Genomic DNA, 27093 nt, shown 5'->3' with positions numbered 1-27093 from the left:
ACAAGGGGGATCAATCAATTATGGGCTGGGGGGGTCAATCATTTAAATGTGGTCAGGGGGATCACTTTAATATGGACGGGGGGTGGTCGGGGATCAATTAAATGAGGACGGGGGGGTCAATTTAATGTGGTCAGAGGGATCAGTTAAATATGGACGGGGGTGTTCAGGGGAATCAATTTAAATATGGACGGGGGGGTAATCAATTAAATATGGACTAGGGAATACAATACAATTACAATACAGATACAAATACAATACAGTACAGTACACACTTGGGTTCAGTAGGGCCGCTTATCGCGGCCTCCTGCCCCTCACTCACCTCCTCTAGGGACGCTGCACGCTATCACAGCGCGCTTGTCCCTCCGGTCGCCTCTTACCGGTCCTCCTGATCACCTCCTGGTAACCACCACCTGGCACCCTCCGCTGGCCGGCACTGCACGCTGCCACAGCGCTCTCTTGCGCTCGTCCCTCCGGTTGCCTCCTACTGGTCCTCCCGGTCCGCTCGGTCACCTCCGCCTGGCTCTCCTCCCGCCTGGCTCTCCTTCCCCTTCCGTAGGTTGGTCTTCAAAGAACTCCATGAAAACATGGGACACCTGGGAGTGGAAAGGACAACCAACTTGATCTGTGAATATTTCTTCTGGCCATACATGCAGAGAGATATTGAGAAGTATGTGACCAGGGAGTGTGGGTGTCTGAGAGATAAACGTCCGAACACATCAACCCGGGCACCTATGGGCAACATCCAAACTACATATCCATTTGAGATGATCTCAATAGACTTTCTACATCTCGAGACGTGCAAGGGTGGTTTTGAATACATATCGGTGGTGATGGACCATTTTACTCGATTTGCCCAAGCATATGCCACCAGCAATAAAGCTGGTCAAACAGCAGCAGCGAAGATCTTCAATGATTTTGCTTTGAGGTTTGGGTTCCCTACAAGGTTACACCACGACCAAGGAAGAGAATTTGAGAACCAGGTCTTTGCCAAGCTAGGAAAGTACTATAGAATTCAGAGATCCCTCACAATGCCCTATCACCCAGAGGATAATGGACATGTTGAACGTTTTAACCGGACATTATTGTCGATGTTGCGCACTTTAACAGCTGACAAGAAGAAAGACTGGAAGAGTTCTCTGTCAAAAGTGGTACATGCCTATAACTGTACAAAGAGCGATGCAACGGGTTACTCACCCTTCTTCCTATTGTATGGACGATCGCCAAGACTGCCACTCAACATCATGTTCGATACTCCAGTGTCAGAGACTTACAGAACATATCCGGAGTTCGTTCGGAAATGGAAGGAACGGATGGCAGAGGCATACAACATAGCATCCAAAGTGGTTACGCAAGGACAGAGCAAGAGTAAGGAGTACTATGATCGAAAATGTTATGGACCAGAATTGGCACCGGAAAGCCCGGTGCAAGTCAAGAACGTACGTTAGAAAGGTGATTCAGGAAAACTTAGTTCATACTGGGAAGACAAGGTGTATGTGGTCGTCAATAGGAAAGCCAATGACAGTCCAGTGTATGAAATCCGATTGGAAAGAGGGCATAAGAAAACCAGAATAGTCCATCGGAATTTATTACTACTCTGTGATTATCTTCCACCACAACAAGACTTCCCAGAAGCAGACCTCGACCGAGATAGATTAAGAGACCACCACAGATTGAAGCTCCGGTGATGGATAGTGACCTTTAAAGTTCCGATGAAGAAGAGCACACCGTTGTATTTCTCAGACCGGCAAGGAGAGGGATGTACCATCTTCAGGAAAGTGAACTAAGTCCCGAGGCTTCAGAGTTTGTACCAAGGAGTACAGATGAAGTCCAATTAAGATCTGATGATCGAACACCGGTCACTGGAGAGACCGATCGACACTCAGGAGAAGCGTAATTACCAGACCGTGTGGAACCAGGCGATTCCGGAGAAGTACAGGAACTTGCAGAGGCAGTTCCAGGAGCATCTGAGGAAGCACGGGAAATGAGTGCGGCGGAAGAAACTCCTGTGACCGAAGAACCCGTGGTATCTGAGGAACAACCCACCAGGAGGATGTCGACTCGAGAAGTGAGGAGGCCTGTGATGCTGACGGATGAGACACTTGGTGAACCGAGTCAAGTGCCAAGAACTGTCGACTGGAAACAGGTATTTCTGCCTACGGACCAGGTAAGCCCACTGGAGTGGTATTCACCTCCGAGAGGCAGTATGGAAGATGTTGCCTGATGGAAAGACTTGTTTTCATGGTTTGATTTTTCTTAAAAGACTTTGTAGAAATAAAGAACTGTTAAGGCCTAGTGAGAGAGAGAGCTGGTTGAAGACGTACGAAAAGCTCCAGCTGACGAGATGCTGATTGTGTTAATTTTTTATTTCTTACAGGAGTACTACAAGAAATAAGGTCGTAGAATAGGTTGTTATAAATGTTTATAAATGTTATGGCAATTTGCATATAAAGTTACTCAAGTTTCACCACTGTTTCAGAATTGGTCAGATTGACCAATTAAGAGGAATGTCGAGGATCACATTCAAAAAGGAGGGAAGAGTGTGACATGCAGAAGTAGTGCTGTTGCTTCAAAAGCATCCAGCAACTGTTACAAATAACACGAGCACAGGAGACAGGAAGTGTTGTGCTTCAGAAGCATCCAGCAACTAGAGGGGTTAACACAGTCACAGGAGACAGGGAGTGTTTTAGTAGAACCCCAGGGGGATTGTGGGGAACTTGTTATTGAAGTCTGACTGAAGCAGAAGAGAAAGGTGGTGTGTTATCTGGATCTGACAGAAGGCAACTGAACAGGATTCAGATCAGGAGAGAAACTATACACAGGTCAGATAAACTCCCTGAACTAACAGTGCAGAGTATTATCGGGCAGGAAGATAAGGACTGGAAGGAATTTTGTCACAGGGATCAACTCCTGCCCCACTTCTGCATGCAGGATAAAGAAGCTGTGTACTATTGTGTCCATGTGATCTAATCTATGCCAAATTATGCTACTGAAGAGACTGTAAGACTGTGCCTTGTGAAGAAACTACTGTATTGTTACTGGAGCCGGTTGCTCAAGGAACTCAGACTGTGCTGTAATGAAGATTGTTGTTGTAATATCCCTGTATTGCACTGGCCGTGCTTCAGATTAAATTCCACTGTTGAACTGTTGAAAAAGACTCGTCAGATGTGTCTGGTCAGCAATTGAATCTATCGTGTGCCTGAGAGAAGCTGCAGTATATGGTCGCCCTGAGTATCTGTTCCCCCAGGATTCCAAAGAATTCATGAAACCCGTCTCGCCCTATCTGAACCTAGCGGCGTGCCTGTAACGCAATGTTTTTCTAATTCTGTACAACCCCATTAACTATAAAGTGGCAGCAGCAGTCCACAATATTGCATTTAGGTCTATGCACTTTTTGGACTGCAAGTGTAGTAGCACTATAAGGCTGGCGGTCTCACGAGCGTATGTTCTCTCTTGCGATAGAATAGGGCCGATTATGTAAATGACACTCTGCTATTCTCTGTCAGAGTTTGATCAAGTGTCAGTGCTCTGCGCTCTGATCCTCTCTCATGAGAGAATCTCAGCACAGGTGCAGAGGAGACAGAGTAAGTAATTTCTCCATCACCTCCATTGCCAGTGTCCGTGGTAATCGGACTGCACTCGGATGACATCCGAGTGCAGTGCGATGTTTCTCACACACCCATAGACTTGTATTCTCGGATGCACCAGCAGCATGCTGCGATTGTTTTCTAATGCCAATTCGGGATGAGAAAATAATCGTAGATCTGCACTTCCCCATCATATGACATTGGTTTGAGTGCAATACCTTTTTTAATCGCATTGTACTCGTTTGATTTATACGCTTGTGGGAGCGAGCCCTAAGTCTCAGTGTAGCTATAGCCTTATATACATATATTCACATATCTTTTTTCCATTTTTACATCCAAGTTTTCTCCCATGTGTCATCCATGTTTCATCTGTATTTAAAAACTTAAGTTGGTAGACAGTCTGAACTTTTTATTCATTGTTCCTTAATAATGGATCACTTAAAAAATGGATGAAGTACAGATGGAGAACGTCTTCCATTTTTAACTCATCCCCATAAACTTTCATGGTAAAGTCTGATTTGCAAAGCGGATGAGAATAGAACCTGCTCTGAATCTCACAGACCAAAAACTCGGACCATTTTTAAAATTGATGTGTGTATGGATCAGTGAAACTCCATGGATCCGTGCGCTGTCCGAAAATAAAAGCACAGGGATGTGTCACATGGATGTGTGAATGCAGCTTTAATTGTGAAAATCAAATAATTAGGTCTGGATCACATGGCGCATTACAGCCGTTAGACACTGCTTTAGGCCTCTTTCACACGTCCGTGTGTCCAGTATATGTGGTATCAATTTCCACACATATCGGAGACACTGACACATGCAGACCCATTCAAATGAATGGGTCTGTGCACATGTCAGTGTGTTTCCACGGACCGTGGTCAATGGGTCCATGTAAACACGTACCGCACACGGATTCCATCCGTGTGACACGTACCGGCGCTTGGGAATCAGTGTACAGTTAGCGCTGTTTCCAAGCACTGGGTGCTGAACGCTGCCCTCATCATAGTCTCCTGCCAGCGCTGCGATCAGCACTAGCAGGGGATAATGATGAGAGTAGTAGTCTGCTCCCCGTGTCTCCACGTGTAAAAATAAGAATAAAATAAAAAAATCCATATACTCACCTAAGTGTCCCCTGCCGTAATCCATGCGACCGCTCAGCAGAGGAGCTGGGGAGAATGGGATGCTGCAGCGAGCTGCGCTGAGCTCAGTGAGTGACAGGACACTGCTAGCTAAGCGCAACTCCAGGGCCGCTCGCTGCAGGAGTCATTCTCCCCGGCTCCTCGGCATGAGCGGTCGCATGGATTATAGCAGGGGACACTTAGGACAGGTGAGTATATGGATTTTTTTATTTTATTCTTATTTTTACAGGTGGAGACACAGGGAGCAGACACTACTATTCTCATCATTATCTCCTGCTGATGCTGATCGCAGCACAAGCAGGGGAAAATGATGAGGGCAGCGTTCAGCACCCAGCGCTTGGAAACAGCACTAACTGTACCGTTGATTCCCAGGCGCAGGTACTTGTGCATCACACGGGCGGCACATGTGACACAAACGAAAACGGATATTTCCGGTACGGGTTTTTCCGGTACCGAAAATATCCGGATGTGTGAAACCTGCTTAAGGGCATATGCACACAGCGGCTTTTAGACGCACACGTACCCAGTGGGTTTTGCAAGAGGAAGATTCTTTCGGACACTCTGGCATCTTTGTTCTGAAGCATCTTTTTTAGTCTTTTTCTCTTTTTTGTCATTGGCGTTCATTATTATTACTTCTTTGTGTAAAATAGTGAGCAACTTCCAAATGGAAACCACCTGAGAAATGGTCAGCTCATTATTTTTAACGACATCCTGTCTTTCGAAGGTTAAAAGTAGCTCAAGAGTTGGAACGTATAAACGGCTACTCATTTTTACATTTTATAGAACTGGAGAAAACATGAGTATCATGGCATAAAAACAACTTTATTGAAAAGCAGTGATATTTAAATGCATAGAATAATAAATTGCAGCATATAAACAGGACATAAAGTGCAGTGGATCATACCCTGTGACACCGTATGGTGAAGAAAGGACCCAAATACATCCCACATGGGTGGTGAGAAGCAAGGAATATATGTATGGCAATTTATTAATTGACACAACTTAGAGTACAACCAGGGCTCAAATATAAGCCATATCACAGGTGTCAAACAAAAAAATATCCCAAATGCTCACTAGATGAAGGGGACCTAACGAGAACATAGGTTGTCACAGGAATGGGGCTGTGGTCAGAACACGCCTCAACGCGCGTTTCACCCGCAAGCCCAGAGGCTTTCTCAAGAGGCTTTCTCAATGTAATAAGTTTAATAACAAAATTACTTTTGTGTTTTCATTGGCTGTAAGCCATAATCATCAACATTAACAGAAATAAACACATTAAATAGATCACTCTGTTTGTAATGACTCTATATAATATATGAGTTTCACTTTTTGTATTGAAGAACCGAAATAAATTAACTTTTTGATGATATTCTAATTTAGTGAGATGCACCTGTATATATACAAGTGTATATATATATATACACCCTAGAGATGAATCTAGATAACAGGCTGAAGCTTGTATCTGAAGTGAGCGATGTGGCCTTTTTGATACAAGAATCTGTTAGGTCCATGTAATTGGATGTTCTGCTTACACAATTATACAGTGACATCCTGTGCAGTAAGTGTCACTCATTGTAAAGCAATTTTCAGGTTTTCTCAAGGACTTTCAAGGTGCGGTGTGCCGCGGAGAGCTTTTCTCGGTGCTGGCTATTAAATGCATGGAGCAGCAGTGGAGGAGGGAACATGAGATACTTTTTGCTCTCTGACACCTGAACCTTAATGAATTTAACTGTGATACAAAACAGTTATTGTTTGCAAAAAGATCATGAACTATGCAATTTTCTATCTGGAACATTTTCGGAAAACTGTTACTTATTACATCACTACTTTTGTTATACTGCATTGATGTCATTTTTGATGAATTCAAGTATATACTTAGTGTATAGTTGGAATGTGTGGGAGAAAATCAGAGTACCTGGAGGAAATCCACATATACAGTACAGACCAAAAGTTTGGACACACCTTCTCATTTAAAGATTTTTCTGTATTTTCATGACTATAAAAATTGTACATTCACACTGAAGGCATCAAAACTATGAATTAACACATGTGGAATTATATACTTAACAAAAATGTGTGAAACAACTGAAAATATGTCTTATATTCTAGGTTCTTCAAAGTAGCCACCTTTTGCTCTGATGACTGCTTTGCACACTCTTGGCATTCTCTTGATGAGCTTCAAGAGGTAGTCACCGGAAATGGTTGTCACTTCACAGGTGTGCCCTGTCAGGTTTAATAAGTGGGATTTCTTGCCTTTTAAATGGGATTGGGACCATCAGTTGTGTTGTGCAGAAGTCTGGTGGATACACAGCTGATAGTCCTACTGAATAGACTGTTAGAATTTGTATTATGGCAAGAAAAAAGCAGCTAAGCAAAGAAAAACGAGTGGCCATCATTACTTTAAGAAATGAAGGTCAGTCAGTGTGAAAAATTGGGAAAACTTTGAAAGTGTCCCCAAGTGCAGTTGCAAAAACCATCAAGCGCTACAAAGAAACTGGCTCACATGAGGACCGCCCCAGGAAAGGAAGACCAAGAGTCACCTTTGCTTCTGAGGATAAGTTTATCCGAGTCACCAGCCTCAGAAATCGCAGGTTAACAGCAGCTCAGATTAGAGACCATGTCAATGCCACACAGAGTTCTAGCAGCAGACACATCTCTACAACAACTGTTAAGAGGAGACTTTGTGCAGCAGGCCTTCATGGTAAAATAGCTGCTAGGAAACCACTGCTAAGGACAGGCAACAAGCAGAAGAGACTTGTTTGGGCTAAATAACACAAGGAATGGACATTAGACCAGTGGAAATCTGTGCTTTGGTCTGATGAGTCCAAATTTGAGAGCTTTGGTTCCAACCACCATGTCTTTGTGCGACGCAGAAAAGGTGAACGGATGGACTCTACATGCCTGGTTCCCACCGTGAAGCATGGAGGAGGAGGTGTGATGGTGTGGGGGTGCTTTGCTGGTGACACTGTTGGGGATTTATTCAAAATTGAAGGCATACTGAACCAGCATGGCTACCACAGCATCTTGCAGCGGCATGCTATTCCATCCGGTTTGCGTTTTGTTGGACCATCATTTATTTTTCAACAGGACAATGACCCCAAACACACCTCCAGGCTGTGTAAGGGCTATTTGACCAAGAGGGAGAGTGATGGGGTGCTACGCCAGATGACCTGGCCTCCACAGTCACCAGACCTGAACCCAATCGAGATGGTTTGGGGTGAGCTGGACCGCAGAGTGAAGGCCAAAGGGCCAACAAGTGCTAAGCATCTCTGGGAACTCCTTCAAGATTGTTGGAAGACCATTTCCGGTGACTACCTCTTGAAGCTCATCAAGAGAATGCCAAGAGTGTGCAAAGCAGTCATCAAAGCAAAAGGTGGCTACTTTGAAGAACCTAGAATATAAGACATATTTTCAGTTATTTCACACTTTTTTGTTAACTATATAATTCCACATGTGTTAATTCATAGTTTTGATGCCTTCAGTGTGAATCTACAATTTTCATAGTCATGAAAATACAGAAAAATCTTTAAATGAGAAGGTGTGTCCAAACTTTTGGTCTGTACTGTACACGGGGAGAACATAGAAACTGCATGGAGATGTTGACCCCACAGGGTTGTCCTTTTTCATTTTTATGGCTTAATATACAGATCATAAATCTATTATAGACGGAATCTGACTTCTGCAAATCCCAACATTACTGAGAGTGAAGGGCTGCAAATTCTCATTCCCAGTTGTCTGTGCAGCAATTTTCCATAAAAATAAACATTGTTGTTACCAGTGGGCTCACAGTCTAATTTCTCTACAATGCGAACTTGTCAGAAAACCTTCCCCTGCAAAGAATATACCTATGCATTTTTAGGTCAAAACGACTTGTGGTGCATATATTCAGGCTCTTGAATATTTTTTAACCTCTTCAGGTTTCGAAAATCGCCAAGCGGGTAAAGAAGTGACGTGTCCATTCTTCTGGGGTTTTCCGCTTGGAAGATGCTCTCTGTACTTTATAATACAAATCAGTGTGAAAGCTCAAATGATTCCCGGACGTCTGTTGGAGCATTTTGCCATTCTTTTTGCTTAAAAACACTGTCCATTTTTCAATGGAGTGAAAAAAAAAGCGACTGGAAAATAACAGTAAAAAAGACGTCACAAAAGCCACGGGAAAAAACTCCAAAAAAAACACTGGTGTCCAAAACCGTCAGAAGTACGCTCAGGAAATTACAAAGTTTCATTAAGTATCTTCTGCTTAAAAACTCTGTGGGATTGGCTTAGTTCAATGAATAGCTGCAGCGCTGTTAATGTAACAGATAACAGACATTGAGAGCAGCGCCAAAGAATCAGCACTGGACCCAGGGAGGGTGTATAAAGCCCAGTTTATTTTTCTTAAAGCAGTCTGCAGCCAGGAGACAGGAGTTTACCTAAACCAGAAGACCCCTTTAACCGCTGATTTAAAGGGGTTGCCCATTATTCGGAGAATCCCTTCTGAATCCCTGTTTCCCCCCAGTAAAATAATAACACCTATACTCACCTCCGGTGCCAGCGCCATTCCAGTAGTGTTGGCACTGAATCTCCCGGGACTCCCGCGACTTTGTTGCGTAACGCGATCCCTGAGACCAATTATCACTGGCTTCACTTTCCCCTCTTACGGACGTATCACATTAATCCAGAAGACGCGAGAAAGCAGCCGTAGCTCGCACTTCCACTGGATGTCTTTATTTGTCCGAAGGAGGCGAGAGTGAAGCCAGCACTGATTGGCCTCAGGGATCGCGTGACATAATGTCATGTGATCCCCAGGAGAGCCAGTGTCGACACAACTGAAACAGCGCTGCCATCGGAGGTAAATATAAGTGTTATTATTTTACTTGGAGGAAACGTAAAAAATCAGAAGGGGTTGTCCAAGTAATGGACAACACTTTTAAACGTCAATATAAATTTTGCACCATATTTGCCTATTTAGTCTTCCTCAGGTTCCATGGATGGGTGCAACAGCTACACTAGTGGCCAAAATTGAGGCAACACCCTCAAGATTTATGAATTTTTAGCATTTTGCCAATACAAATACAAATTTCATGAATGTTTTTGATTTCACAGTAAAGTTTTTAAGTAGAAATAACAAAATCTCATATAGAAACACAATATTAGCAGGAAATTTGTTCATTTGTCAACAAATTGGACACTATTGTCACTCAGTCTTTTTTTTTTCCTATTTTCATATAATAATAACAACACTAAAATGTTAATACTTAGTTGGATAGCCCTTGGCCTTGATAACTGCCTGGCATCTACTTGGCATGCTATCTACCAGTTTGTTTAAATCAGATGGTGTGATGATAAGAAGCCATGATTTGATTATGGCTACCATGAGTTCCTGCTTGTTTGAAGCCCGAATTTTTGACACCGCTCTTTTGAGCCGAGCCCAGAGATTCTCAGTAGGATTGAGATCTGGGCTGTTTCCTGGCCAATTCAATAGCTGGACATTTTTGTCCTTGAACCAAGAGAGACATTTTTTAGCTGTATGGCATGGGGCTCCATCTTGCTGAAAAATAAACGGTGTCCCTTCACCAAATGCATCAGGTGCCGAAGGAATGAGTTTAGGCTGAAGGACTTCCTTAATGTACTTTTCAGCATTAACTGTTCCTTCAATTACCTGCAGCTGACCAACTGCATCTCTGGACACGCAGCCCCATACCATAACACTCAGAGGATGCTTCATGGTGGGTAGGGACCATCCATATTTAGGTGCACCTTGAGATATTAGTGATAGGCACCATCTATATTTAGGTCACCTTGACGTGGTTGGATAGCTTTTGTGGTTTTTGCTAAAAAAAAATGCTAACCAATACGTCATGTTTGTAATGTTTATGTGGCACCCCAGGGGTCTGGTTTCCACAGTAACGGCAATGTTATGTCTGAGAGCAGGTGGGAGGTCTCTTGGTCAGGAATCCTATGCATGCCACACCTCCTGCCCAGTCCTGGGAGGGGAAGAACTTCCCCTGTATAAACCTGGGGCTGAGGCAGGGTTAGAGAGTAGAGAAGAAGTAGAGACAGAGAAGAGAAGCAGATATAGGAAAAGAACATCAGGAGCTCTGTGGGAGCAGTGCTACAAGGAGTCAGGGGCTGGCAGCTGCAGAGCTTGCCCTGACTGAGAAGTTATCACCGGACCCGGAGTCCGAGGCTGTGGGGCTAACTCCTATCCAGCAGCAGAAACCGACCGGCAGGGGATTGCAGGTCCTCTGGCCCAGAAACCCGAAGGCACGGTCACACGCGTAGGACCAGCACCGCCGTCGTGGAGCGGAAGCTACTAGAAGGCCCCGAGTCACCGGCCATACGGGTGAGCACCACACGGTACACTCAGGGACGTGGGCTACTTATACCCGCTTCTAGCAAGGTAGCCAGAAGAGTATCGTTAGTTTGGGAGGCATACAACTCCGCCTGGCCAGGGGAGATCCCATCTGCTCAAGGACTGACCAGGCCCCAATCGCTAGCCAGTACTCCGGGAGGGTCTATCGTTGTCACCAGTAAAGACCCTGAACTACACCGTACCGTCTCCGAGTGGTTCCTGCTACCCCCATCATCCACGTCGGCTGCCCTGAGGCCATACCCCTCCCGTTGGGGGTTATACTATCACGCTGCACAATCCTACCACCGGCCTCAGCGGTCTGCCCTGCAGCAGCAGCTCCTTAGCTGTACTCAACGGGTGGCGTAGTCGTCCAACATCTACCGCTAATACAGCGCCACTTAGTCTGACTCCCTGGGCACGGACCGGATCACCGCCACGAGACTACAACCCTCAAGAGATCCGGCTCCGGGTAAGCTCCCGCATGCGCAATGCAGCGCGACACAGGCCCAGGGGTGCGTCAACTTTTGGCGTAGTCGGCAGGATTTCGTGCCCGCAACCACCGGGTACTGCGTGCCTGAAAAAGACTGTTCAAACTTACCTGTGGTGAAGATTCCCGCCATCCGGCGCCATCTTCCGCTTCCTTCCCGCCATCGGTGGAGTTTTCCCGCCATCCGGCGCCATATTCAGCCTTCTTCCCGCCATACGTGGAGTTTTCCCGCCATTGGACGCCATCTTGAGGACGTCGCGCGGGAAGAAGAGGGGCGTGGACTCCGAAAGCGCGCGAGAACTGAAGCCCCGCCTCACGTCCGGACGTTGCGTAAGGTCCTGGAAGGAGCCCAGCAGACGCCGACGTCACAGGAGCGCGACGGAAGGTCCTCAACCCTGACGATTCACTGCGGAGCCGCGGCCTACGGAAGAGGATCATCGCAAGGTAGGCCACGGTCCACTAGGGGGGAGAAGGATGCCGGATACGGAGGAGAGCTTCACCGCTTCAACCCCCGCCAGCGCCACCGCTGTTGCGGTCATGCCTTTCACCATGCCCTATATCCCGGGGGCAGCCTGGCTACCCCAGTACTCAGGGGAGTCACATACCCTGCATGACTTTAGAGAAAAGCTGGATAGCCTCTTCCAGGTGTACCCCCTCACAGAGGAGCAAAAAGTGAGCATCCTGGTGGCCCAATTAACCGGGGCAGCCCAAAGGGAGGTAAAGTCCTGGCCACCTGGGAGGAGGACTGTCGCAGAGATACTAACCCAGCTAACCGAGGAGGAGCTGCAGTACTACCAATACGAGGAAAGCCAAGAGGACCCGGACGGGTCTGAGGACTACCCTCAGTAGGGAGCACAAAGAGGACATAGCTACTGAAGGGAAGTAGCGTGAATAAAGAGCTGTACATAGTTACCCGTTAGGGTACAAGGACTGCTGCTAATTAAAATATGGTCCCCGTTGGGATTAGTGAATTGTTCCCCGTGTGTCCCTATCCCTTACCAGGCTGAGGACTGTGAGCAGCCATCCCCTATCCCTTACCAGGCTGAGGACTGTGAGCAGCCAATCCTTATCCCCACTGGCCGAGGACTGAGAGCGGCCATATCCTGTAAATAATTATGTGTTTCTAGTAATTTATAGGAGTCCTTGGTGGATTTACCGGGAATCCTTTGTACAGTTAGTGGAGCGTAACCCAGGATGGACTAAAAGACTGTTAAGGACTCGGGGCAGGACAGACCCCTACCTGGTTACGTCTCCTTGTTTTGGTGAAATGGACACCTTGCTTTTCTTCAAAGACTGCACCCGGTTGCGGACACGCCGTGACCATCTTTATATGTTTTTCTTATTGTACTATTATTGTTTATACCTTGTTATGTTTAAAAATATGTTTAGTCCCGGAGTACTAAATTTCACTAGGGGGGAATGTGGCACCCCAGGGGTCTGGTTTCCACAGAAACGGCAATGTTATGTCTGAGAGCAGGTGGGAGGTCTCTTGGTCAGGAATCCTATGCATGCCACACCTCCTGCCCAGTCCTGGGAGGGGAAGAACTTCCCCTGTATAAACCTGGGGCTGAGGCAGGGTTAGAGAGTAGAGAAGAAGTAGAGACAGAGAAGAGAAGCAGATATAGGAAAAGAACATCAGGAGCTCTGTGGGAGCAGTGCTACAAGGAGTCAGGGGCTGGCAGCTGCAGAGCTCGCCCTGACTGAGAAGTTATCACCGGACCCGGAGTCCGAGGCTGTGGGGACTAACTCCTATCCAGCAGCAGAAACCGACCGGCAGGGGATTGCAGGTCCTCTGGCCCAGAAACCCGAAGGCACGGTCACACGCGTGGGACCAGCACCGCCGTCGTGGAGCGGAAGCTACTAGAAGGCCCCGAGTCACCGGCCATACGGGTGAGCACCACACGGTACACTCAGGGACGTGGGCTACTTATACCCGCTTCTAGCAAGGTAGCCAGAAGAGTATCGTTAGTTTGGGAGGCCTACAACTCTGCCTGGCCAGGGGAGATCCCATCTGCTCAAGGACTGACCAGGCCCCAATCGCTAGCCAGTACTCCGGGAGGGTCTATCGTTGTCACCAGTAAAGACCCTGAACTACACCGTACCGTCTCCGAGTGGTTCCTGCTACCCCCATCATCCACGTCGGCTGCCCTGAAGCCATACCCCTCCCGTTGGGGGTTATACTATCACGCTGCACAATCCTACCACCGGCCTCAGCGGTCTGCCCTGCAGCAGCAGCTCCTTAGCTGTACTCAACGGGTGGCGTAGTCGTCCAACATCTACCGCTAATACAGCGCCACTTAGTCTGACTCCCTGGGCACGGACCGGATCACCGCCACGAGACTACAACCCTCAAGAGATCCGGCTCCGGGTAAGCTTCCGCGTGCGCAACGCAGCGCGACACAGGCCCAGGGGCGCGTCATTTACATCAATAGTGTAGTTCATGTATTCATTATCTCAGTGTGCTGATACATAGTATATGTATATACTTAATGGGAATGGGTCCGACCAGGGTTTCCTAATGTACGTAAAGATTTAAATGTGATATTTCCCAGCAATGGAATATTCATTTATGACCAGGAAGTTATGTTTCACCTCGTATTTTACTATCCTACCCAGTAATATCATAAATTTAGCAAGCCTAAACATCATGACAAGTTCCCTCACAGGCTTGGTATAAGACTTGCTAGGTTTTGAACTTGGTCCTTTCCTGATTTACTTTATAGGAAGGGTAGGAAGAGGTGTTTGTGATCAGTAAAACAGATCCATATTATTAAAAGGAGGGGTTTTATTACAGGGTTTGTCTGAACATTTCTTTACATGAGCGCACCGCTCCCCTATCTCTGGGCTTCCTGGGAGATCGACGTTCCTGATTGAATGACATTTTTGACCAGTTCCATTGGCACCAACTGAGGCCTCCTCCGTTGCTGCAAGCAGAGGTAGCTTTTGAAGAGCACAGGGCTGTCGAAGCCTTCCCGGATCGGAGTCTAACAGTGTGCTCCAGCCATCCGGCCAGCTTCAGAACAGCACTTTCAAACTCAATAGAAAAATGCTCCTTAACTAGGAGAATAACCAGTGATGGCTGATTCCCTAAGCAATGACCAATAATAAACTAAATTTAAAGTCCCTTCAATCTTGAGAATGGAGAGGATTTTTAGTGGCAAGTAAACTGTAAAGTTGTATGTTTTTATAAGTACTTTGCAACTTTACCCATTAAAGAACGTGCGAATAATGTCACGGGTGTGTCAGGGGTAATAGACAGTCGCTCTAAATCTGTCTGTAGAAGGTCACTGCGCTTGGCATTGCAGATACCTGCTTAATCCTTCTTCCTTTAAGACCCAGCAGCAACCTCCCTCCTGCTGCTGATTGACACATCCTTGCATGGAAGTTAAAAACCCTCAGTTTGCTCCAGGCAATCATCGGTGATACTTCTATGTACCTTTGTGCATGCTTGGAGCACTAGCTGTTGGCTAGCTTCTTCTCTGGTGCTCTTGGAGGACAGTTGGCGTTACTCTTCTAGTGTCTGCTCAAGCTAAGTTAATCCCCTTTGTTGTCTTTAGTTTGTAGTGGGGCCTGACCAGTGTTCACCCCTCCCTATCTGGGGCCAAGTTCTAAGGACATAAAGGGTTTAGGGTCCTGCTCGGCGATAGGTGTGGAACCTATATAGAGATGGTAGGGTAGGCAGGGTGTTATTAGATCTGCCTAGGGGTCTCCGCTCCCCCTTTCCCTAGTGTTTGGGCTTCCTCCCCATCTTCCCTTCGTGTGGCACTTAGTTTTTCCCACACCTTGCGTGACAAATAACCCTTTAAGATCTTTCTTGGCTCTACATCCTACTCAGTGCTCCATCCTTTCCCATGGGACATCACCATGTCATTCGCGAACACTAGGATAAACTCTAACTGTACCTGTTTTGGGCAATGCATTTTATCTGATCTATTGCAGCTAAATGTGAGACATTGACAATATGTTGTTGACATTCTGAATCCTCCACCTTTCCCTCCCGATCTGACCTTTCTATGCAGAAGCCGATCAGGAGAATGAAGTTCTTCTCCGGCCCTTCATAATGATGGACACTGACTGTCCTACTTCTTATGCCTTTATCCCTATTTCCCTTCTACAAATATACATATGTACAGCCAACCCCAGAGGACCTGGCACTATATTACTCTTTTGTGTCAAAGTATTTTGAGTAATTTTAATTCCAATTTATAAAAAAATAGAAAATATCTTCTGATGGTGTAAAACTGTATCTGAACGTGCTGCATCGTAAGCCACCAAGAGCATATACAGTACGAGTGAAAATGTGGAGGCTTTTTGAAGCCCCTTTATCTCCGCGGTAGTAGGATGTTGAGAGGTTGCTTATGATTTTGATTTAGGGAAGAAAAAGCTAATTTTCAGCTTGTACACAGCTCAGTCTTGGATCACTTATGAGAGAGCCCTCTACCAGCATGTCTGTATAGCCGAGCTCCAGCACGGGGACAGAAGCAGATGGCAGGAGTTAGAAGAGCATATTTTAATCCCTCAGTCTTGACTGTGGCGCTGATTAGGTTCCCACAAGTGCATTATTACATTTTTGTTTTGCACTTTTGCGGTGTTTGCAACTCAGGTGTTCATAAATATTTCATACTGGAGCTAGCAGGTATTAATTAGCACGCATTCTGCATTCGCCAAATGTACGCAGCTGTAACATGTCGCTTCTTCAAACCGGTCTCATGATGCCTACATGTAGTGTAATTACATTTTTCTCACACATATGGAACATAACCTATTAGCTGTTACCATCTGGTAGTTGTGAAAAAAAAAATCCTTTTTTTCCTTTCATAAAAGGAATTTGCGCATTGTAAGATCATTTAGAGGCATGAAAAGATGGGGCTGCACATGCTGGATACTGATCGTCTCATAAACATGTCTTCAACAGCAAGGAAACAATAAGCAGGAGACTCACTTATGTGAGTGATTATATGGATATAGGACCCCTGTAAGAGCTGCACCATTCTTACTGCTTCTGGGGGCCCGGCCAAATAAATGAACCCGTATACTATCGTCAACATGTAGAAATATCCTGCTGGTAATCAGGTCTACAAGAATCTATAATCTGTCTACAATGATCTCCCCCTAGTGGTGGCTTCAGGCAGACAGTATTAAAAGAGAACCTGTTATCTGGATTGTATGCCCCAAACTAATGGAAATGTAGAGTCATGGCCAAAAGTGTTGGCACCCTTGACATTGTTCCAGAAAATGAAGTATTTCTCCCAGAAAATGATTGCAATTACACATGTTTTGTTATAAACATGGTTATTTCATTTGTGTGTATTGGAACAACACAAAAAATTGAGGAAAAAAAGCAAATTGGACATAATTTCACCCAAAATCATAAAAATGGCCCCGAAAAAATATCACCTTTCCAAAATTGTGGGTAAGCTTTGTTTCAAGCATATGATGTTCAATCAAACTCACCTGTGGCAAGTAACAGGTGTGGGCAATATGAAAATCACAGTTAAAAAGAGGAGAAGTTGACTCAATCGTTGCATTGTGTATCTGTGTGTGTCACACTAAGCATGGAGAACAGAACGAGGAGAAGAGAACTGTCTGAGAACTTGAGAACCAAAATTGTTGAAACAATATCATGGTTACAAGTCCATCTCCAGAGATTTTGATGTTCCTTTGTCCTCAGTGCACAACATAAGACATTTACAACCCATGGCACTGTAGCTGAACTCACTGGAAGTGAATGGCAGAGAAAAATTGATGAAAGGTTGCAACGCAGGATAGTCCGGATGGTGATAAGCAGCCCAAATCAAGTTCCAAAGAAATTCAAATAGCCCTGCAGGCTCAGGGTGCATCAGTGTCAGCTTGAACTATCCGTCCACATTTGAATGAAATGAGACGCTATGGCAGGAGACCCTGGAGGACCCCACTGCTGACACAAAGACATAAAAAAGCTAAAATGCAGTTTGCCAAAACATATGTGAATAAGCCAAAAACCTTCTGGGATAGCGTCTTGTGGACAGATGAGACCAAGATAGAGCTTTTTGGTAAAGCACATCATTCTACTGTTTACCGAAAACAGAATGAGACCAACAAAAAAAGGAACACAGTGCCTACAGTCAAATATGGTGGAGATTCAAAGATGTTTTGAGGTTGTTCCACTGCCTCTGGCACTGGGTGCCTTGACTGTGTACAAGGCATCATGAAATCTAAAGATTACCATAGGATTTTGGATCGCAATGTAGTGCCCAGTGGTAGAAAGCTGGGTTTGCGTCCTAGGTCATGGTTCTTCCAGCAGGACAATTAACCCAAACATACTACTAGAAGCATCCAGAAATGGATGGAAACAAAGCGCTGGAGAGTTCTGAAGTGGCAGAAATGAGTCCGGATCTAAATCCCATTGATCACCTGTGGAGAGATCTTAAAATTGCTGTTGGGAGAAGGCGCCTTCACATATGAGAGACCTGGAGCAGTTTGCAAAAGAAGAGTGGTCCAAAATTCCAGTTGAGAGGTGTAAGAAGCTTGTTGGTGGTTATAGGAAGCGATTGATTGCAGTTATTTATTCCAAAGGGCGTGCAACCAAATATTAAGTTGAGGGTGCCAACAATTTTGTCCGGCCCATTTTAGGGGTTTTGTGTGAAATTATGTCCAATTTGCCCTTTATTCTCTGTTTTTTTGCGTTGTTCCAATACACACAAAAGAAATAAACATGTGTATAACAAAACATGTGTAATTGCAATAATTTTCTGGGCGAAATACTTCATTTTCTGAAACAATTTTAAAGGTGCGAACACTTTCAGCCATGACTGTATGTAATTTAATGCTGATTAAATCCTGACCTTTCTTGTACAAATCAGTTTTGCTGTTTTAAAGAAATCCATAGTTGAAATTGTATGCTAATGAGTTGCAAGTGCAGTGGACAGGGCCTGCACTTACAGCTCTCCTGCCCTCTCCCACTATTTCCCTCCCACTGCCTACCTCCTGTCTCTGACTGACAGGTTCCTCCTGTTACAGTGACCTGTCAGTCAGAGAGAGAAGGCAAGCAGCGGGCGGGGACAATCTACTAAATTTTCCATTCTATGAATGGAGTAGATCCTAAAAAACTGTGTTTCGGATGTCACTTTTCAATGTCTCTCTTCTGAAACGTTTGTAAGTAAATTTCAGATCTCATGTCCTAGATTTTTAGAAGTGTGGTGATATCCAACAGCACCTGAAAGGGTGATTTATTTCATTGCTATGGTTGCCAACCATCCAGAAATTCCAGGGCAATCCATAAAAATAGGGCACTTTTTTTTCATGTCCATGAAATTTTTTTTACTGCGTCTGCAATATTTTTTTGAAGCTGAAAAAACTTTTACAGATTATTTTGACTGTAATTATCATTTTACAGTTTACAGTGAAGCTGATGTCTCAGAATTATGGATTGTCGATAAGTATCACTTTTAATCATAATGATTTATTATAGTTTTCTGTTGTGTCCATAAAACATCTTTTCTGTTTGAGAGAGGCCGTACTCAGCCATAGGCTTTAGAGGGAGGCCGGCATGACAGGGTTAATGCGGGATACAGGGGGAAGGGCTTGCTTAGGTAGGGGTGACTAGGGTTCGGGTAGGTGATTATCTTCAATTTGAGTGTATATTGTAGGGGAGGGTATTTTTGGGGGTAGGGGCATGTGTGGGGGAGGAGTGGGGTATATAGGGACCACCATTTGGGATTTGGCAGCCATTTCAGGTTGCCATCATCCCTTAAGCAACATCTTGTTTATTATGGAAGCCATTGAAGGGATACTGCAGCAGCCCCAGGGAAACCCCCAGGGTCCGGCGGCGTGTCAGGAGCCCCTCTCGGGACCCTCCAGTCAGGAGTAGGGCTCGCACTGCCGCGGCCTGTACTTCTCGCTCTGGGAGGAATCCAGCGACACGCTGGGACCTGCGTCAGGAGGAGGAGCCGGCCTCCTCCTCTACAACACGAGGCGGCGAGTCATCAGGACCAGGTACGGCAGGCCACATGAAGCTGCGGGGGCCTGCTTGGCGCAGCGCAGCAAGGACGACGATGAGGACAGGGGGCCTAACCCGGGGGCCTCTCAGCGCGGGAGCGGTGACGATCGCTCTGCCCATCTTTCGGCAGGCGAGGACGATTTAACAACGGGCTGTCAGGTTCCGGCCGGCTCCGCCCACATTGCTAGCTCCGCCCACAATGTGGTCGCGGCGGCCGTCAATCATAATGCTGCAGGCATGCAGCGGACGGCTGGCTCTGTAGATGCGAGGTCAAGCAACCACAGTCACGCAGAGGTGACTCAAAGATACTGGCAGCACAGTGCTGGCCCAGCCCCCTTATCTGTTATGACAGCTGATCACGGCTGTAGCCAGGCTGGCTGCAGCCATTGGTCGCCTTATGCAACGACAAATGTTGGGTCAGGATCAGAGTCGTTAGCGGGGCAGCAAGCCGCTGGCCCCTCAGGTCTCACTCCCACGCCACACCGGGGCCTACAAGGATCGGATGATGGATGTCGACTCCAGGATTCAGGATTAGCGGCTGCTGGGTTCACAGCACCTAGGCAGCCAGGTGAGTCGTCGCAAACTTTTCCTTTCAGGCTCCCGTTACCATCCTTAGAATTTAATAGTCAGGACGTCCCTGGGGGGGTTGGCAGGAGCATTAGTTTACTCATGCAGGGTTTAAGGGATTTAGCTGTTTTACTGGGGACTGGGACGAATGTGTCACAAGGCATAGTATCGCCTACTTCTGCATGGCTGGGTAACTTTCAATCGCCTCAGCTGGGACAGAGTGGGTTAAGTAGCTCCAACACGGAACTTTTGAGGGGCTCCAATACAACGGGCGCAGGGGGAGCTAATATGTCATCAGGCGAAGCTAACACGGGCATTTCAGGACCTACACAAATTGGGGGAAGTGAGGGTGAAAAAGACAAAGATGATAATGTAAGATTAGATGATATGGCAAAAGGGGAAGTTTATGTTTGCTTCGAGGGGCCTCTGGGGGCTCATTTGAAGCCTGAGGTCAGGGAGAAGATATGGAAAGGGGAATATGTAGACATATTCTCTTTACTTCCATTGGAACGCTTCAATCTAGATAGGGCTAAAAAGGATGATTCCAAGAAGGAGGATGAAGAAAAACGAAGGTACCGCCTGATACCGCGGACCTTTGCGAACTGGTTGCAGGCATTTGCAATATTAGCTAATGTGATAGGTGAGAAAGCTCCTGAAAATTGTTCGGGGCTTTTCTGTTACTTAGATGCAATCGGGGAAGCTTATAGGGTGTAAGGGGGACAGGGCTGGTTACACTATGACGAACAATTTCGTCAGAGGAAAGCGGTGCATCCTAGTATCCGTTGGGACCATAAGGATATTGCCCTATGGCTGAAGGTAACAGCACCGAGCAGGAGTGGTCATACTAATCAGCCCTTTCTCGGGAGCGGCGGCGGTCTCGGTCAGTCGGGACACTCGTCAGCTGTTCAAAGAGGATTATGTTTCCTTTTCAATGAAGGATCCTGTAAGTTCGGAAATATGTGTAAATTTAAACACGACTGCTCCTCATGCGGTGGCAGCCATAGCGCATCCAGATGTTTCAGAGGGGGTAAATTCAGAAGCAGTGAAGGCAATGAAAAAAGGGGTGACCCCGGTGCGTCTGGCAGAGATGCAGCTATTTCTAAATAGATACCCAGACAGGGCAGCGGCCTCGCTATTAGAAGAGGGTTTTGATGTTGGTTTTTGGATACCGTTCATTGATAGCAAGAATCAATTTCATGCAAAAAATTTAAAATCCACGTTACAGTTTCCGGAGGTGGTCGCGGACAAATTAGGAAAGGAAGTGTCTTTAGGGAAAATGGCTGGGCAATTTGCCTACAAGCCCTTAAAAAACTTACGTATGTCTCCATTAGGCATTGTCCCAAAAAAGGAATTGGGTAAATATAGGCTAATTCATCATCTCTCCTTTGCAAAGGGCACGTCGGTGAATGATGGTATTGACCCTGATTTGTGTTCAGTGAGTTATACTTCCTTTGACATGGCAGTTGGTTGGGTTCGGTTTTTTGGAAAGGGGGCATTATTGGCAAAAACTGACATAGAGGCGGCTTTTAGGCTGTTACCAGTACACCCGGAGAGCATGCATTTATTGGGTTGCTATTGGAATGGTAGCTTTTTTGTAGACCGGTGTCTCCTGATGGGTTGCTCGCTGTCCTGTGCGTACTTTGAAACATTCAGTACATTCCTTGAATAGGTTGTTAAGGATGTTTCCGGTTTGAATTCCTGCATTCATTATCTGGATGCTTTCTTATATGTTGCTCCTGCTAATTCTCCCGATTGTTCGGTGTTGTTGCACACTATGGAGAGTGTGGCTAAAAAGTTTGGAGTGCCGTTGGCTGTCAAGAAGACTGTAGATCCGGTGACGTCTTTGAGTTTTCTCGGTATTTTAATCGACACAGTTAAAATGGAGTGTAGGCTTCCCGCTGAAAAGGTTGTTGATCTGTTGGAACTGGTATCCAGAGTTAAAAAACTGCATAAAATTACTTTACGTGAATTACAGTCTCTTCTCGGAAAATTGAATTTCGCGTGTTGTATTATGCCAATGGGCAGGGCATTCTGTAGGCGTTTATCATTAGCAACGGCTGGAGCTAAATCACCTCATCACTTCATTAGGTTGCGCAAGGAGTTACGGGATGATTTGGGAATTTGGGCCCAATTTTTGGAGTCTTATAACGGCAAGTCGGTCTGGATTGCCCCAGTCGTGAATGCCAGTGAATTGGGATTGTGCATAGATGTGTCAAAGAAACAAGGTTTTGCTATCCTTTTTCGTGGTAGTTGGTTTGAGGAAAAATGGCCAGCGTCATGGCGTGATCGGAATTTGTTGGATAATCATACATTGATCAATCTTTTCCCCATCGTGGTCTCTCTGGCGCTATGGGGTGAGTACATTCAGAATAAAAAGATTTGTTTTTCTTGCAAGAACCAAGGGGTAGTGTTGGCTATTAATTCTCTGTCGGCTGCATCGCCACTGGTAGTAAAAAGTGTTGCAACGGCTGGTGTTGATTAGCTTATCTTTGAACATGTGGATAGTGGCGGAGTTCAGGTTGGATCCTTTAATCTCAACCGTTAATGCTGTTTCTCATTCGCAGTGGGATCAGTTCCGGTTGCCGGCTCCGCAGGCATCGTCGACAGGTTTGGTATGCCCTCCAGAATTATGGAATCTTCCCTTCAAGCTGTAAAGAGATTGATTGGTCAATCATTATCTACAAGGACCTGGTCATCTTATGAGGTTGCTTGGCAGCAGTGGGAGGAATGGAAAGCTACTATGCGATATCCTTTAGAGAGTGATAGCCTGTTATTGTTATTGGTTGGTCATTGCTGGGAGGAAGGTTGGTCGGTGCCAAAAATTAATAATTTTATGGCTGGCTTGGCTTTTGGTTTTAAAATAAGGGGTCTTCCGGACGTAACAAAAGCAACTTTGGTCCGCCAGGCATTGAAAGGTTGGCGAAAAGGCTGGAAGGTGAGAGACTGCAGGTGGCCAATATCATATGGATTATTGTTAACACTGGGACAACTTCTTGGGTCAGTTTGTAAGTCTCCATGGGAAGTCAAACTATTTCGGCTAGCTTTTACTTTGGCCTTTTTTGAGGCGTTACGTTTAGGGGAGTTGGTTAGCCCATCAAGATTTGTCAGTGGGGGTCTTTTGAAGGATGACGTGGACTTATATTCAGATAGGGTAGAGGTTTTCATTCGTTTTTCAAAGACCGATCAATTCAGGAAAGGGTTAAAGTGGTATTGTTCGCAGTCGCTGGGTCTGATATGTGTCCTGTTCGTTGTTTGAGTGAATTTGGGCTAGGTGTAGGGGGGTTCAAATCACCATTATTGGTTCATGACGACGGTTCCTTTTTGTCTCGCTTTCAGTTGATAGCCGTGCTGAAGAAGTGTCTGAAAGCGGGCGGCATTTCGCCAAAAGATTTTAGCGGTCACTCTTTCAGGATTGGTGCAGCCACTGAGGCAGCCAGGAGGGGGTTGGGTGACGAGCTGGTTAAGAAAATTGGGCGTTGGGAATCCATACGGTTTAGGTCTTATATACGCCCGGCTTGAGTATAATGAAGAGCATGTTTTCAGTTCTGGTATGATGTTACTGTTTCTCAGAGTCATATTTTGTTTAACTTTACAGATGTGGGTCCCTGACTCATATGGATAATGGGCCATTCTTTTGTTTTCTGGGCTGCACTGCGGGCAGCGGTGAGGCCGGCCGGCCATCAGTTGGGATTTTCAGTGGATGAAGCTATTCTTCGGTGGATTGGAAAGCGGGGAATGGTTTCGCGTCAACTCCTGGCGGAATTCCATCACTTTGTAAGGCTTGATCGGGTCCCTGATTTGCTGGGGTTACATTTAGGTGGTAATGACCTGTGTAAGAGGTCATGTAGGGAACTTATCAAAGATATCAAATTTGATATACTAAGATTGTGGGCAATGTTTCCGAAGGTTTTAGTTATCTGGTCAGACATTGTTCCACGGAAAATCTGGCGAGGGGCCCGATCAAATGATGGAATCAAGTAGGGCCCAGGTAAAAATAAATAGGGCGGTGACGCGTTTCATGGTGAGAAATGGGGCCTTGGCCATACGTCATTTGGAATTAGAGTCGGGAGAAGGGGAGTTCTGGAGGAGGGATGGGGTACACTTGAACGCGGTTGGTACGGATATGTGGTGCCTGGCAATTCAAGAAGGCATAGAAAAAGGTTTAAGAGTGTGGAGGGACACAAATATTTGAGGCGTCAGAATATTTGTGCTCATGGCATGGGGGGATCCTCGAAGTTGGTGTTCATGGTTAATGGTGGATCAGTGGGGGGGGGGGAACCTCGGGAAGTTCTGGACCCCCCTACATGGTATTCAGTGGTCTCGGGTGGTTGATCCCATGGGGAATGGATCAGAGGACCCGTGATTTGGGCATGTTTCATTGGCTAGGCTGTTTGAATTGGTGCCTCTTAGCTGGTGCTTAGCGGCTAGAGGTAATACGCAATCTGGCCTGAGACATAAGGACACAATTGGTTTCTTGGTTTAAAATAGTTTGGGGCTTCGAGGACCACCCCTTTAGGATATGGTTTATAATGTTTGTATTTATATGTTAATAAACGGCTGCTGTGGCCAATTTAATCTAACAAATAATATGTGGCGTGTTTATTTGAAAGGGGGGTCAGTAAGCTATGGGTGAGTTATACTGAACCACATGACTCGCAGATACCCGCTGTCAAGAGAGGCCGTACTCAGCCACAGGCTTTAGAGGGAGGCCAGCATGACAGGGTTAATGCGGGAACAGGGGGAAGGGCTTGCTTAGGTAGGGGTGACTAGGGTTCGGGTAGGTGATTATCTTCAATTTGATTGGTGTATATTGTAGGGGAGGGTATTTTTTGGGGTAGTGGCATGTGTGGGGGAGGAGTGGGGTATATAGGGACGGCCATTTGGGATTTGGCAGCCATTTCAGGTTGCCATCATCCCTTAAGCAACATCTCCCACCCACCCACCCACCCACCCATTTTTTCGAATCCTCAGTGGAACAATTTCAAAATTCTGAGGATTGTTTTATTGTGATTTTAATATGCTTTATCATAGCAGCTGGCATGGGGGGATCCTCGAAGTTGGTGTTCATAGTTAATGGTGGATCAGTGGGGGGGGACCTCGGGAAGTTCTAGACCCCCCTACATGGTATTCAGTGGTCTCGGGTGGTTGATCCCATGGGGAATGGATCAGAGGACCCGTGATTTGGGAATGTTTCATTGGCCAGGCTGTTTGAATTGGTGCCTCTGAGCTGGTGCTTAGCGGCTACAGGTAATACGCAATCTTGCCTGAGACATAAGGACACAATTGGTTTCTTGGTTTAAAATAGTTTGGGGCTTCGAGGACCACCCCTTTAGGATATGGTTTATAATGTTTGTATTTATATGTTAATAAACGGCTGCTGTGGCCAATTTAATCCAACAAATAATGTGTGGCGTGTTTATTTGAAAGGGGGGTCAGTTAGCTATGGGTGAGTTATATTGAACCCCAAGACTCGCAGATACCCGCTGTCATGATTTTTTTAATAAGCTGTCCAGAAAAAAATAAAAAATCAAGTTGGCAACCCTGTATGATACCCCTATGCCTCCATTTCGCAAAAACCTTTTGGTGGTATCCAAAGAATTAAAAATAATTGTTAAAATGTAACAGCCTGCTTTAAAAAACAAAATTAAGCCACTTGCCCCCTCAATGATCCGGCATAGCTCCCGTTCCTATGGCTAGCTGCTTCCCTAATGTTTTTACTGCTTGGTCCTATCCTTCACACCACTGAAATGACCAGAAATGCCCAATTAGCCCATTTTCTGCTTTTTCTAGTGTGTCAAGACAGGTCCGGAAAGTAGAGACGAGTGTGGATTGGGGATGCATGGGAACAACGGGAGCTGTGGGGGAACATTGAGGGTGAGTTGTGTCACAATTCCTCCACTCAGGGTGTCTTGGACACAGTGAGGGACAGCTCAATTGTTCAATCTACTGCAGGGGCGTGCAGAGCTGTCAGTATTTTGATACACAGCTCAGCCATCCAATCTGAGACTGGGAGGTGCTGGGCTTCCTTCAGGTGTTCCCTGTTCTATTTGATTACTCATCTACTTAGCTAAGTTGTCAGTCCCAGAACTCTGCATTTGCTTGGCGGTGCATGTTTGCCTTGTATTCCTGTGCTCTGTTTGTTGGTCTATTGCTGCCTGATCTTGGACCTTGTTCCGACCATCTGTTTGCCTAGCCCCTTTGATTTGATCCACTATCTTCCTGGTATTCTGAACTCGGACTGTGACCTGACTATGCCATTGTCTTTCCCCTTTAGTTTACGATGTGCTCTCTTGGTGTCTGACCCCGAACGTTTGACTACCCTGCCTCATGGCTTGTCCGTGAGTATTGACTAGTGTCATAAGTGGTTTCTTTTATTTATTTTTTAAAGCATTCTGTGGCATTTTAATAATAATTTTTATTATCTAGAAAAACCCTAATGTGGTGAACAATCCCAAGTCTCACTTTAAACAATCGATTCATTAATATTCCAGATGGACATACTATTGTTTTTTGGTCAGACCATACAACCTGCTGTATAGTACATATGGCAGTAACACAAGAGATGGGGTAGGATTATCCCTGTGGTTCACCGCCTGTGCTGAGCTGGGATTGTTTTTTTGCAGTTGTACAATAAAACTGACTTTTCACCCCCCCCCCTATAAAAGGCTACAAATCATTCAGCCGGAGCAGTAATGGCTGTCAGTGTAACTTTAGACTAGTTTTCAAGTTGCGGAGGTTCTTCTCCATTATACAAATGTAAAATCATATATCTGTATAATAGGGATGAATCTATAATCCTTGAATTATTTATTAGAAAGGAATAGTATAGAGGTTAACCAGAAGTCACATTGGAGAGGTATAGAGATACAAATCAATGGCAAGTTGCTATATGGGAAGCGTGTTAACAGCCGGCAGCCCTTTTGTGCTGGAGAGAAATGATGGCAATAAGGTAATGTATCTGAATGTGGATATAGATGTAAATACTGAAATATTCATTTGTG

The 27093-nt window shown here is 45.7% G+C and overlaps 1 protein-coding gene and 1 pseudogene across 5 annotated transcripts in view; both read left to right on the top strand.

The window, feature by feature from the left end:
• Positions 1 to 27093, top strand: part of STK32C (serine/threonine kinase 32C) — a 428186-nt gene that overhangs the window by 280752 nt on the left and 120341 nt on the right. The window contains exon 2 of one of the 5 annotated variants that reach the window (XM_073685116.1): positions 26367 to 26430. The exons of the other annotated variants lie outside the window; for them this stretch is intronic. The gene's annotated coding sequence lies outside the window, so the exon portion shown is untranslated. The remainder of the gene's footprint in view (positions 1 to 26366; positions 26431 to 27093) is intronic. 5 annotated transcript variants of the gene reach the window in all.
• On the top strand, positions 1388 to 24036 carry LOC141270798 (uncharacterized; annotated as a pseudogene).

The sequence above is a fragment of the Phyllobates terribilis genome, unplaced genomic scaffold (assembly GCF_046119375.1).
Source record: "Phyllobates terribilis strain yellow unplaced genomic scaffold, ASM4611937v1 Scaffold_5__5_contigs__length_657084704, whole genome shotgun sequence".
NCBI lineage: Eukaryota > Metazoa > Chordata > Amphibia > Anura > Dendrobatidae > Phyllobates > Phyllobates terribilis.
This window is presented reverse-complemented; position numbering and strand designations above follow the sequence as displayed.